Raw genomic sequence first — 12,685 nt, 5'->3', positions numbered from 1 at the left:
CTTTCAGCTTATTCTCAACTGTCCCTGGAAGTGACTTACAAGGAAAAACATCTTTATTTCTCTTGTGGTTTGGGGTCTGTGACAGTCCTTTTGCTCTGCACAATGTCTCCCCTTTGCCTCCCAACAGGGTCATGCCACTACTCATGCCTCCCCCCAGAAAGGGCTTTCACCCTCTGTCACATGATTCAAGAAAAAGGCTTCTGGCTTAGGAAGGAGGTTGCCATAGAAACAGAGGACTAGGTTATCTTTAGAGAATATTTTGTCTCTCTCTTTTAATTATTTACTAACTGTTTGAAGAAGAAGGAACTATCCATCCTTCCCAAAGAGGAAGCATAATAGTAAAACTCAGCAAACACCTTGTGTTTTCGCTGGGGATTTCTGTGGCAGGGCAGGTTGTGCAGTTTCTCCTGGCAAGAGATGCCTTTCCCAGTTATGTCTGACTGTTGGCACCAGGAAAAACCTCTGTCATCACCCACCCACCTCCCAGACAACACCTGAGGGCAGCCCAGGATTTGCCTAGGCATCTTTTCAGCCTCCCATACTCCCCACTTCCCACAAGGGACTATGCTGCCAGCATCTCCTGCCAGGGGGCTCCTTGCCATCGCCAGCCCAAGATTGCTCTACTTTGTCCCACTACCACACAACCCTCGTGCCCAGCTCTCCCCCACGTCTGCCACTGAAAGCAGTTCCTCTCCCTCTTCAATGCCAAGCTCCTCCACACATGCACACACACTGCTGCCATGCCTTGCTCCAGCTGCTGCTCCAACAAGCTAGGTATGGCTAACTCTCTCTAACTTGGCTGGCCAGCTCATTCCTCCAACCTGTTTTCAACTTTTTTTTTTAACTTTTTTTTTTAACCTCTCCCCATATGTTTTCCCCTCTTGCTGTGATCTCTGGGCCTGTCAATGTGGGGTTTTGTAGCTGCAGAGCAGAGCCCACCTGTAGTGCTTCTCACTTTCTGTGGTGTATGAAATCCTCAACCACTCCAACCTGCCCATGGAAAACACACCCACATTTAGTATTTCTTCTGAGCCCAGAGACCCTGTCTCAGCACTACCAGATGAATGAAGGGGACTGCTGGGTATACTTCTTCTCATGGCTTCTCTCTCTTCATCTGTCTTCTGTACTACTACCAAAAGTTTCCTTATGAAATTAGATCCTTGGGCAACAATTGCCAGTATGAGCACTGCTTTCTTTCATGGGGAGCTGGCAGTGTGGCACATCTGGGTTTGTTCAGTTTTGGTTTTGTTTACCAGGGAGGGGAGAAGTTTTTGAGGCCAGGTCCTGTAAAGGACTGAGCACCACCAGCTTTCTGTGAAATTAATACGAGTTGAGCAGGCCTTGGGGTAGGGGATGGTGAGGATGGTGGGGTGTTGGAAATGTCATTGAGCAGGAAATAATTTTTCTGACAAAAGAAAAGCAAAACAGAAAACTGAGATGACCCCAAGACATTTTCTAATTTCCTTTTCTCTCAGAATGAAATTCTTCCTGCCAAAATGGCTTTTGTGTCCAAAATACTCCCACAGAGTATGACAGAAGTATTGTGTCCTGGGTGGCCCCTAGTGACTGTTTCCTCAAAACACCATGCAACTCATCCACCCCTCAGGCTACTGAAGATGGGTGCTCAGGCAGTGAGGTGCCTGCAAGGTGCTGCAGGGGATGTGCCTTCTGCACTCACTTTAATGAGAGCAAAAGTTATTGCAACAGCATCTCAGGAGCAGAGATTTGATTTTGCCAAAGTAACTAAAATCTTAACTTTTTTTTTTGTGCAAGACATCGAGGTAAGCAGCTTTGCTTTGCTTGTTCTCATCACAGGAATTTCACAGAGAAGAGAAAAAATAAACCATGCTGGTTTTCTGACTACCTACAGTACAAACCACACAACGCTCCTTGTAGGAGGCACTTGGTGCTTTGCAAAGTCAGGCCCCTGGTTGTATGCCACCCAGCTCAATCTGCATGTCATCTGACTGTCCAAATATTCCCTTCTGTGGTCTTCATGAATACTTTATTTTATGAGATCTGCCTTATTTGCCCATTTTCCTCCATGTTATTTTTGTTCCTTGCAAGGGACTGGCTTTCAGCAGGAAATCAGTATCTCTGTATCTTTGAATTATCACTCATTTCTTCAAACTCATTTAGACCTACATGTTTCTTCTGCAACACTTTTCCCTTCTTCTGCATATTTCCAAGCCCCCTGTTTATTTCTTCTAAGATCCTGTCACACCTTGAGCAGGAGCTGGAAATATGATATTCAATATTTATGCTTCTGGGCCACTTGCAGAGCAGATGTGCTCAATTTAGAAGCTCTCACCCCCCACCAAAACCAGCATTCCAGCCTCCAGCTTGCAGCATGCCTCTGCTTTTGCTCCAGCAGCAGTCTGTCCTTTCCCTTATGGCAGCAATGGGATTACACAGATGAACTTTACAGCCAGACACATCCTCAGTGTCGCTTTGTATGTCAGCAAAGCTGCTGAGCATCGTTCACGCTCGTGACATTAGTAGGAGCAGGAAGGACTCAGCACCCTATGAAGTTGCTCCTCTTAACAGTTGGGCTGTTGCCATGTAAACCACAGCAGGCTCCAGCTCCTGCTCCCATTTTGCTGTGCAGTATTGTGGGCACAGAGGAATACAAATCTTTTTCTTCAGTGGTTTTGTCTGTAGTCACCAAAGTCAGCAGACACGTCTCTCTCTTTGTCTCATGGTCCAGAGAGCAGAATAATAGAGTGAGTGAGACACTGTTTTTTTCCAAGGGCACTTTCCTGGAGACTAGAGTGCTTTAGCCCTCTGGCCAACACCATTTTAGTCATCTATATTATTTCTGAAATCTTTAAAAGATGCTGAATTTTGGTTTGTGTTTTGGTTGGCGTGGTTGTTGTGTTTGGTTTTTGTTTGTTTGGAGGGGTATTTTGTGTGTTTGCTTTTTTATTGCTGTTGCTGCTGGGGAAGGGTTGGTGCATGCAGTGCACTGTGCAAAGCTTCAGCAGCTCTTCCTGGGGCTCTTCCTCTCCTTTCCCTCCAGATAACTTAACCTGGATGAAATTCACAGAATCACAGAATAGCCTGGGTTGGAAGGGACCTCCAAATGTCATCTAGTCCAACTCCCTCTGCAGTAAGCAGGGGCATCCTCAACTGGATCAGGTTGCCCAGAGCCCTTTAAGTTACCTATTAGTGCTGACCATGCCTGTCACTGCCCTGCTACCACAACCTTCCTCCTCTTATCTTTCTTATGACTGCTGTCAAGACAACAGCACTGTTGCTTTACAGAGCTTGGCAGAGCAGCTCCAAAAAGGGGGTTGGAAACCTGTGAGCATAAGCAGGTGGGACAGCCACCCCTCTTTCAGTCAGAAACATTTATATGGGCTAAGGTGCTTCAAAACAAATCATTTGCAATACCATGGACTATGTGGATGGCTGAAACATCTTTAATCCAAGCTTTTGCTTTTGCAAAGTGCTCTCTTAGAGATGCTCACTCACACATGAGGAAGAGAAGCACCATGTAATAACCCAAAGTATGTGGTCCACAGGTAGGCACTTTTATTACCCTGCAAGTTCTTGGTTCAAGCCTTGCTTTCAAATTATCACAGCTTTGGATATGAAGTATAGATGGGCTTTCCTTTAAAACTAACACTGTCACCTTTAGCTGCATCTGGTAATCATTGGGATGATAACAATGACCTGGATGACTCCATTTCCCCTTTCATTTACAACTTCACAAAGACAATTAATTTATGTTTCCATTTATGCCCTTCTCCCAGCTCCTTATCTGAGCCATATGAAGGGTTGGTTTCAAGATCTGATCTACACTCAGAAATAATACAGACACTCCAGGTAATAGATATCTCTAAGGTTAAGTGCAATATAAATGGGGTGGCATGGGTGAAAAATTTATTTAGTCTATTTATTTCCTCTGCATTCATACATCCTGGCCCCATATACTTATATTTCTTGCCACAGTCTTTAAAAATTACCTTCCATTGAGTGTAGAGACAGGTGAGAGACTCTTAATCATCATTGGTTACTGATGAGTTTCTGCTGCTACAGTAAGCTCAGGCACAGGAAATAAATCAGGAATTAAAAAGAAAAAAAAGGGTGGAGGAAAGAAACCAACAACAAACAAAATAGCATTGAACAAAATGTCAGGCAAACTATTCTAAAACTTCCTTGATGTTGCTCAGTATTCATTCTCCTGCTTCCATAGCCACTGTTGCTTTGCTTGTGGGTGTCTGTGTGGGTGTAGGCAGGTACCTGTTTCAGAATGTCTGTGCCTTACAACTACATCTCCCCCTGGTCTTTTTTTTTCTCCAAGTGTGTATGTACTAAAGCAATAAGCAGCCCAGATTGCTGACACACAGGACACTGCTCACTGGTAGTCCCCACAGCACTTACACAGGCAGTGCCTGGGCAGCACTTCCATCCCTGTCTGCAATGAGTTGCAGCGGTCTCTGCTCACCCCAGGGCAAGCTGGAGCAATGGGTAACTTCAAAGTGTTGCAGCCTGAGGAGCCAGGTGCAGTTCATTTGCAATCCACACTAGTCAAGCCCACAGCTGCTGCTCAGGGCAGTGTCTGTAAGGAGGGGAAAGAGGGATGACAGGGCTGGTGAGGAGCTGCAGCAGATTGCATGGTCAGACATGCAGGGACCTGAGCTGCTGTAGCTACCATGGGTGTATATGGGATGTGTGTGTGTGTAGGGGAACATGCACTGGAGAGGAACACCACAGCCCTCCTCACATCATGTAAACTACTGGTCCCACTGTAATTCAAGACTTGAGCTGTGGCACTTCATGATCAGTGGTTCCATTGGGGCAAGGCCATGCTGGCACCTACATAAGGCCATGGAAATGACAGCTCTCTGTGGTAGAAACCATCAATGTGCAGAACCCTGGCTGGGGTGGGGAAGTGTGGTGGGCACCACTGCTGCCCACAGATTCAGAAGGTTAGTTATTATCTACCTGAAATTGAGACAGTCTCAACAGCCAGAAGGAATCAGGAACTCCTGTCCCCAACCCCAACATCTAGAGCCTGTTTGAAGTCTGACTCATAGCTTGGGATTTTGCTTTCAGTCCCAAGGATCTTTGATGTGGACATAGCTGAACAGCCCAAAATCTCACAACAAAGCAAAGGTTCCTGTGCAGCTGCTGGTTCTGTGAGTGGAGTCAAACCCAGGGCTCTGGATCCTGCTCCAGAGCGATCCCTCCAGGCCTCATCTGTACTCCTGCTCTGTGACCACTACAGAGGCAGAGCCATCACCTCCAGCCCAGCTAATTCCAATGTCCTGATCTGGTGGGACCCCCTGGCCATTGGTGTGACCCCCGGCCCTGGGGGTGAGGGTGCTGGCTCCATAGCAGCCTGGCTGGTAAACAGCCTTTCCTTTTGTGCTTGGATGGATGCAGCATTTTAAGGTTTATTTGTGTCCAATCAGGCAAAAATACAGCCTAGGTAACAAAGAGGTGAAAAGGCCTGGGGGGAATTTACACTAACGATGGAGAAAGGTAGTTAAGGGTCTGGAGGAGGCGAAGATCTGACTCTTGGCTTGAGACAAGGATGAGTCAGCCTGAGGGACACCTCAAGGGTGCAGGTTTCTTTCCTCCAGCCTCATGCTTCCAACCACTGCATTTTTCTGCTCTGTAAATACTGCAGGAGTCAGTGCAGCAGCAAATGTGGTGCTTTTGACATTTGAAGGAGGATTATCTCAGAAACGAGTGCATAAATCTGATTCATCATCAGAAGTCCAGAGGCAGAAAACAGAAGCTGGGACCCAGCTTCCTGCCTGCCCTGGGTCTCCTGGTGGCAGCCTCAGAGGGGCAGGCCCCATAGGGTTGTTGCAGCTCCCAACAGGTCCAAATGTGAGGGTACGGAGGGAGAGAGAGAGCAGAGCTCATTGTGGTGTTTGCTTGGCACTGGTGATGATGCAGTGGTATCATTTTCATGCTAAATGCTAATTTTCTGCTTTGCTGGCCTCAGAATCGCCTCCATTCGTATCCTTCATTGCAGCAATTAAAGGGCTGGGTGCTCGAGCTGAGGCACTTGTGATGAGTATGGTGCACAGGAGAGAAGAAGGAATGTGAATGCCTCACTGTTGCTGTGGGAACATGTGAGAGCAAATCTGGGCCCATAATGGGTAGGAGAGCCACTACCCCAGCAAGCACATGCGTTGGCTGCAGCCCAGCACTGGACCAAGGAGTGCAGGCTCCCCATGGCTTCCATTTCTCTGTCTGGTCAGGAACTGCTGTACAACTTCAGCAAAACATTGAAACAAGTCACCTGCTCCCCTTGCCTCCTTGTCTGTTCCTACCCCATGATACCACCCTCTAAGGTACCGTGCAGAGGTCCCCAGTACTGTGCAAGCCAGGCTAAGCATCACTGGTCTGTCCCTTTCTGTAGGGAGCTGGAGCAGACAGGGAGGGTCACACTGAACATACAGTTTTCCCAAGGGTGCCTGTGGGCAGGAGGAGGCAGGTACACAGGTCCCTGCTATGAGATCACAGCTGAGGTGGCTCTGCACATGTGGGCTACAAAACACATACACATAACTCTTTGACTTGCTACCATCCAGGGTTCAGTCTGAAGGACAAGGCGGAGGAGAAAGTGCTTGGAGGAGAGGTGGGTTCTTCCCTGCCTTTGCTCACAGCTCTTGACCAGCAAGAACTTCTGTCAGACCCTGTCTGACCTCTCTAAAAAGTATCTTCTCTCCCTAGGGTAGCGCCTGAGAAGGAAGGAGAGACAGCACAAGCACAAAACAGTGAGATGTCTATGCTCGTAATTTAAATAAAAATACATTAATTAGTCTGTGCCCAGCAGCACTGAAGCAAGGTGGTGTTTCTCTTTTCATCATGAAGAGGTGGACTTCCAGGTCTCAGGTATGTGGGCAGGAAGTGTTTGCAGAGTGGAGTGAAGAGGCCACACTGACTCACTGCAATTCTTGATGGTCTGCATCAGCCAGGGCTCTCTGCTGCAGAGGGGAGGATGAGCAAGACCCTGGCCACAGTGGATGAGTTCGGACACAGAGGCACTGAATTCCTCTCCTTCTTTCAGGAACATAGGTGAGAAGGGAGCTTTCTTTTCCACATGAGCTGTGCTTTGTGCTCAGCTTATTTTCCTCTTGCTGTGTGCTAATGACAGTGCAAGGAGAAGAGGAGATGGAGATTGACAGCCATGAGGAATTTCTGTTTTATTTAGGACAGGCATCTCTCCCTGTCTTCTTTTGTCTTTCCATTTGTTTTACAACATCTTTCTTTTTCCTTCCTCCATCCATTTTTCAGCCCCAAACCCCTTCCTCAAGCCCAGTCCTCTTCTCCCTTTTGTCCTGCTCCTCCTTGCCTTTTCTGTAAGTGCAGAATTACAGAAGCTTCTGCAGAGACAAACTCAGGTAGTACCATCTCCCTTTATTCCCTGACTAGGATACTGATATAATTAAAGAGGAGGCATCTCCTAAGTATACCACTTTTATTTTAACACCAAGCCCAGCATGCAGCAGGTCAGCCTTTGGTGATGATCCTTAGAGTTGCAATGCAAAAGCTCACTGTGGGGGGTCTCAAATCTTCTACCCACCCAGCTCCCTGAAGTGACAATAATCACCCTCCAGGCACTGCCCCACAGGTAGAACTGGTGAAGATGAGGTCTGATCAGCACCAAGGGCTCCCCATCATTTAGATGAGTTCCACCTGGAAACTTTACAATAAAGAGGGGTGTAGGGTACCACCCTCAGGGCAGTTGCAATTAGTGTGTAGTGGAAGAACCTGAAGGCAGTAGGAACAAATAAAAAGAAGGACAGGGAAGAAGTCCTTCTTTACAGCCTTTTATTTATAGGCTTCCTTAGCTGGGGCTGTCCCTTGGGTGCTCTCTCTCGTGTCTGTGCTATCAGAGTAAATAAACTTCCTCTTGCAAACACTGACCTCAAGCTATGTAGTAAATTCTAGTGCCAGCTAAACCTGTGCTCAGTGACTCACAGTGGTATGTCACTTCTCAGTATGATGCTCCTGTACTGCTTTCACTGCAAGTAGCAAGGGGAAAGGCCATCAGATGCTTTCCTTTGGGTCTCAATTGCAGGTATGCTCCAACATCTGGCCTTTTTCTATCTCACTCCTCATCCTGTAGAAGTAGTAAAGTTCCCTTTATGTTTTATGCCAAGTTTCTACTCGAGAACTGACTTAATCTTTGCATTCTCCTTTCTGTTAATCTCAGGATTAAAACAAAAAAGCTTTTAGAAATATTTTCTCCTTAAAAAAAAAATAGTATCAAAAATGAACCTGCTTTGAGCAATGCTTTTTATTTAGAACTGAATTCATTAATTTTAAGTGAAGATGGCCATGTTGGCATTAATGTATGTATAATTATGCAAAACCACTGTTATGTCTCTAATGAAAATTAGGTTCTAGCACTGAGGCTGTGTTTGGTGACAGTGGGTATCTTCATTTGTACTGTATTTTTTTTTCTAGCTGCATGACCTAGGATTACAGTTGCTATGGTGACAAGACAGCTTGTGAAGGAAGGAGTGAAAGGTAAGTTTGTGTGTCTGCCTATGTGGTGGAGGTGTTGGGGGGGGGCTGGCAATCTTCCTCCTGGTGCTACATCTGCCTCTTGCTGGGACTGCAAAGCAGTATTGCTCAGGCTATGGCATTTTCTGAGTTGTCTGGAGATGGGTGCAATCAGCAGTAGCAAGGGGGTGGTTCTTTCCCCATCCATATGTGTGTGTGACCAAGCTGTGGGCTTGCTGTGCTGTGATTGTTTTTTAGCAGGGTGAAAGTGGGCCTGTGTCTTGTATACATCTCTGTGCTTGTGGCCTTAGAGGGGTTTAGAAGTAGAGATGCTTGGGCTAGTGGTGCCCAAAGGCAAACTTTATAAGTACTTTTAAGAATTTGATGGCTTGTGTTTGTGATCCTGTGTGCCCTGGGCTTGGAGATGGAGATGCTGAGCACATGTGGCAGTTCTGTCTGCACTGTAGCTTGAGTTATGTTACCAGTCCTTCTGCCAGGGTTTGCTTCATGGTGCTTGCTTTAGGAGAGGTAGCATCCCCCAGATTCCTTCCAGTAACCAGTAACCAGTGCTACCTTCAGACCTCAGCAACTTAGCTCAGGAGTGCAAGGGGGGTTTTATGACAAGTAATTGAAATTGGAGCAAAGCCTGTCCTTGGTGCAGCTTTGCTTAATGACAAGGAACATATGCAAAGCCAGGTTTTCCTGAACACAGCTGTCTGAAACTCCAAGTCTCTCTCCTAGCCTGCACTCTGCAACCAAAGCTCTGTATAGCTTGCTTTGTGTTCTGCAAGACACTTCCTGCAGGATACGTTTCCCTGGCTTCCTCCCTGTCTGCTACATCTGCCTTTCTCTGTACTTCATCAAAACTGCCCTTGCCATTTACTTTAAGCTCCTGGTAAAAACACCATGGAAACTCAGGCTGACCAGCCTGACTGCAAGACTGATGCAGGCAGATTTTGTGGCTTCTTGTTGTTTGTTTGGGGGTTTTGTTTGTTTTTGTTGGTTGTTTTTTTTTTTTTTCAGTTGCCTATTCCGAAAGAGGTGAATGGCTTCTTTCTCTCCCTGAAAGAGCAATGGCTGCTACCACCAGCAGCTTAAAAGATTTTCCCAACAGCCATGCTTTCTTTTGTAAACCTGTGGAGCTCTGAGTAGTGTTCTTCTCTCAGGTACATTGTGAATTAACATATCTAGGGCTGGTGAGCAGATCTCAGGCTCTCACCAACTGGTCTTGGCAACCCTGAATATCTGCTTGGACTTGTTAAACATTTTATTAGGTATAGATTTTTCACCAAAGGTCTTCTGACTGTGATTACCAAAAGTAAAAAATGTTTGTAAAGAGCCTCTCCTATGCTGCTATGCTTTGTGTTTTTCCCCAAGTGAACTCTTTGCCTCATCAGCAGTGCAGTGGCTTTAACGCAAGCAGTCAGCACTCTCCCACTCACTTGGACCAGGGGTAAGGCAAACAATCTGGCTGACAGGGACAATCCTGTGCTTGTACTGCTCTCTCCCCTTGAGGAAAAGTCTTCCAAGCCACTGAGCCTCTGAGAAAGGGTCCTTTTCATGCTTAGTCACCCTCCCACCCACAGCCATCAGCATCCATCAGTGGCTGCACAAAATGCCTGTACTTACAGAGGACTCTATCACGGGTGGGGGAGACAGTGGAAAAACCTGATGGGCAATGCCCAGAGGTGACTAGAGAGCAGGTGGAGTTGCTTGTCAGCCTTATGGTACACATGGGAACTTGTAGGAGCTGTATTTTAGTGTGTGGGAGAGTTGTTGCCACCCTCTTAGGGGAGACTAGATATCCTTGGGGCTGAGGCTATCCTTGCTCAGAAGATGGGGAACACTGAAATAACAGAGCAGCTGCTTCACCTGCTCCTCCAGCAAGAGTCTGCCGTCAATCCAAACCCCAAATATCATGGCAAATGCTGAGAGCAGAAAAAAACCCTGCAGCTTGCTCCCCACTGCCCACACGGGACTGCTCAATAAAGTAAACTCACCTGTGTCTTGTCCAAACCACAGGGCTCAGTAGAGCAGGCTGGCCAGCCTTATCCTTGAGGGCTGTTTAAAGCTGTTGGCAAATGTAGCCTGGAAATCAAGAACATGCTGCTGTGTGCCAAACCTGAAAGAGCAAGAAAGAATAAAGAGCAGTAAAAGGTGATGTGTGGCTTAGACAGAAGAGATGGAGTGGAACAAACACTCTCATATTTTGTCTCCCCTTCCTGAGGTGGGGAAAACAGCAAGGTGGGAAAAGAACCGGCTCTTGGTCCTGAGAATCCCTTCTGCTGAGTCCTGCTTTGGCTGTGCTGCAGTCTCAAGGTGCCCTTGTATAATAGGTGTGAGGTTCTGCAAGTGGAACCAAACAATATTTCATCTGCTTGGAGGCACTGCCAAGGTGAAATCTGTCTATGGCCTGTGTCAAAATTACATCTATAAAGAAAGAAAGATGGTTCATTGTCATAGCAGACTCCTTGCTGAAAGAAACAGAAGGCCTAATATGCAGATGGGACCTGCTTCTTAGGAAAGCCTGCTGCCTCCATGGGGCATGGGTTAAAGATGTGAAAAGAAAGCTTCCTACCCTGTCATCACCTTCAGATTGTTATCCATCGTTGATTTTTCAGGTGTAGGCAGTGATGAAGTTGCAACAAGAATTCTGAGGGACTCAAGAGAGACTCCAGAGCTTTGGGATGACTGATTAAGGGATCAGGAGCACAAGTGTTCTTCTCTATCCTTTCAGTTGGAAGAAGTGATGAGGAGAGAACCAGGAGGAGCTGGGAGATCAATACCTGACTCCAAGCTTGGTGTTACCAGCAGAATTTCATGTTTTTTTTCTCGTGGGTTGGTTTACATGGCACCAGGCCTGATGCCAACAGATAGTCTCCTTCCCTGGAGATTTGCAAAACATGCCTGGATGCACTCCTGTGCAACCTGATTTAGGCATACTTGCTTTAGCAGAGGGCTTGGACTAAATGATCTCTGGAGGTCCCTTCTAACCCCTATCGTTCTGTGACAGGACAAGAATAATTTGCCTCAGGTTGTGCCAGTGGGGGTTGGAGCAGATATTAGGAAAAATTCATTTATTGAAAGTGTTGTTGAGCAGTGGAACAGACTGTCCAGGGAAGTGGTGGAGTCACCATCTCTGGAGGTATTTAAAAGACATGTAGATGTGGTGCTTAGGGACGTAGTTTAGTGGTGGAGTTGGCAATGCCAGGTTAATGGTTGGGCCTGATGATCTTAAACATCTTTCCTACCTAAATGATTCTAGGATCTTGTCTGTGAGCTAAGGCTTGCCAAGCTGAGTGTTCTCTCGCAGGTAGTATCTGGAGTGAAGTGAATGCAAAGTAAAGGCAGATTTATTGCATGACCCCTGGGGAGTCTGGTTAATGCAGCAGCTGGCCTGTTAGTAGTGGAGTGTCAGATGGTAGCAGTCCTTGGAGGAGAGGCAGGCATTAAGCCTCTCAGGCTTACTTATACTGAGGGGCCAGCACGGGTCTGCAGCATACCAAGGTCATAAACACCAAGCTGAGATTTGGGAGTAGTTTAACAGCATTGGTCTTTAGTTTGGGTCTGTCAGTGCCAGGTCAGAAAAATCAGTACAATGTTGAGCAGTGCCTTCATCAGCCTTTGACTTCCCTGACTTCCCCTCCAGCTGTCTGCAGGTCAGTCCTGAGGTGGGTGAGATGTGTGTCTGTCTGTACAACCTCACAGTGCCTCTGTCAACTGGGTATAAACACAGGGCTAGAGGCAGCCTGGGTGGCTGTCAGACTGGCTGCTTCTCTGGAAGCAAACATGCTGCAGAAAAAACCCCAACAGATAATTTCTTGATTCCTCCCCTCCCCTCTGGCAAATATTCGTCACAAGCAGTTAAAAGGGAGCAGCTGCAGACGATGAATCCTGGCTTGTCATTGTCCTTCATCAGGAGGACAACCCAGTCAGCACACAAATGTCCTTCCCCCCTTGCTGCCCCCCTGTCACCTCTGTGTGCTGCCTCCCCATGCTGCCAAGGGTTTGTGGAGAGCATACAGACAGGGATGCAGCAAACATATGCTGTGCCCCGTGCCTGCAGGCTCAAATGAGCTAGTCAAATGCTTAAGGACAGAAGCTCCTGCCAGGGTAGGAGCAATTGGACAGATGCAAGATGGTCATTTGGAGGGATTGCCATCACAGGTTTGATCTCTCAGAGGGAGGAGTGGGAAGCAGGGTCAGAAGA

Source organism: Indicator indicator, chromosome 14 (assembly GCF_027791375.1).
Source record: "Indicator indicator isolate 239-I01 chromosome 14, UM_Iind_1.1, whole genome shotgun sequence".
Classification (NCBI taxonomy): Eukaryota; Metazoa; Chordata; class Aves; order Piciformes; family Indicatoridae; genus Indicator; species Indicator indicator.
The sequence above is the reverse complement of the archived record's forward strand: the minus strand, read 5'-3'. Positions refer to the sequence as shown.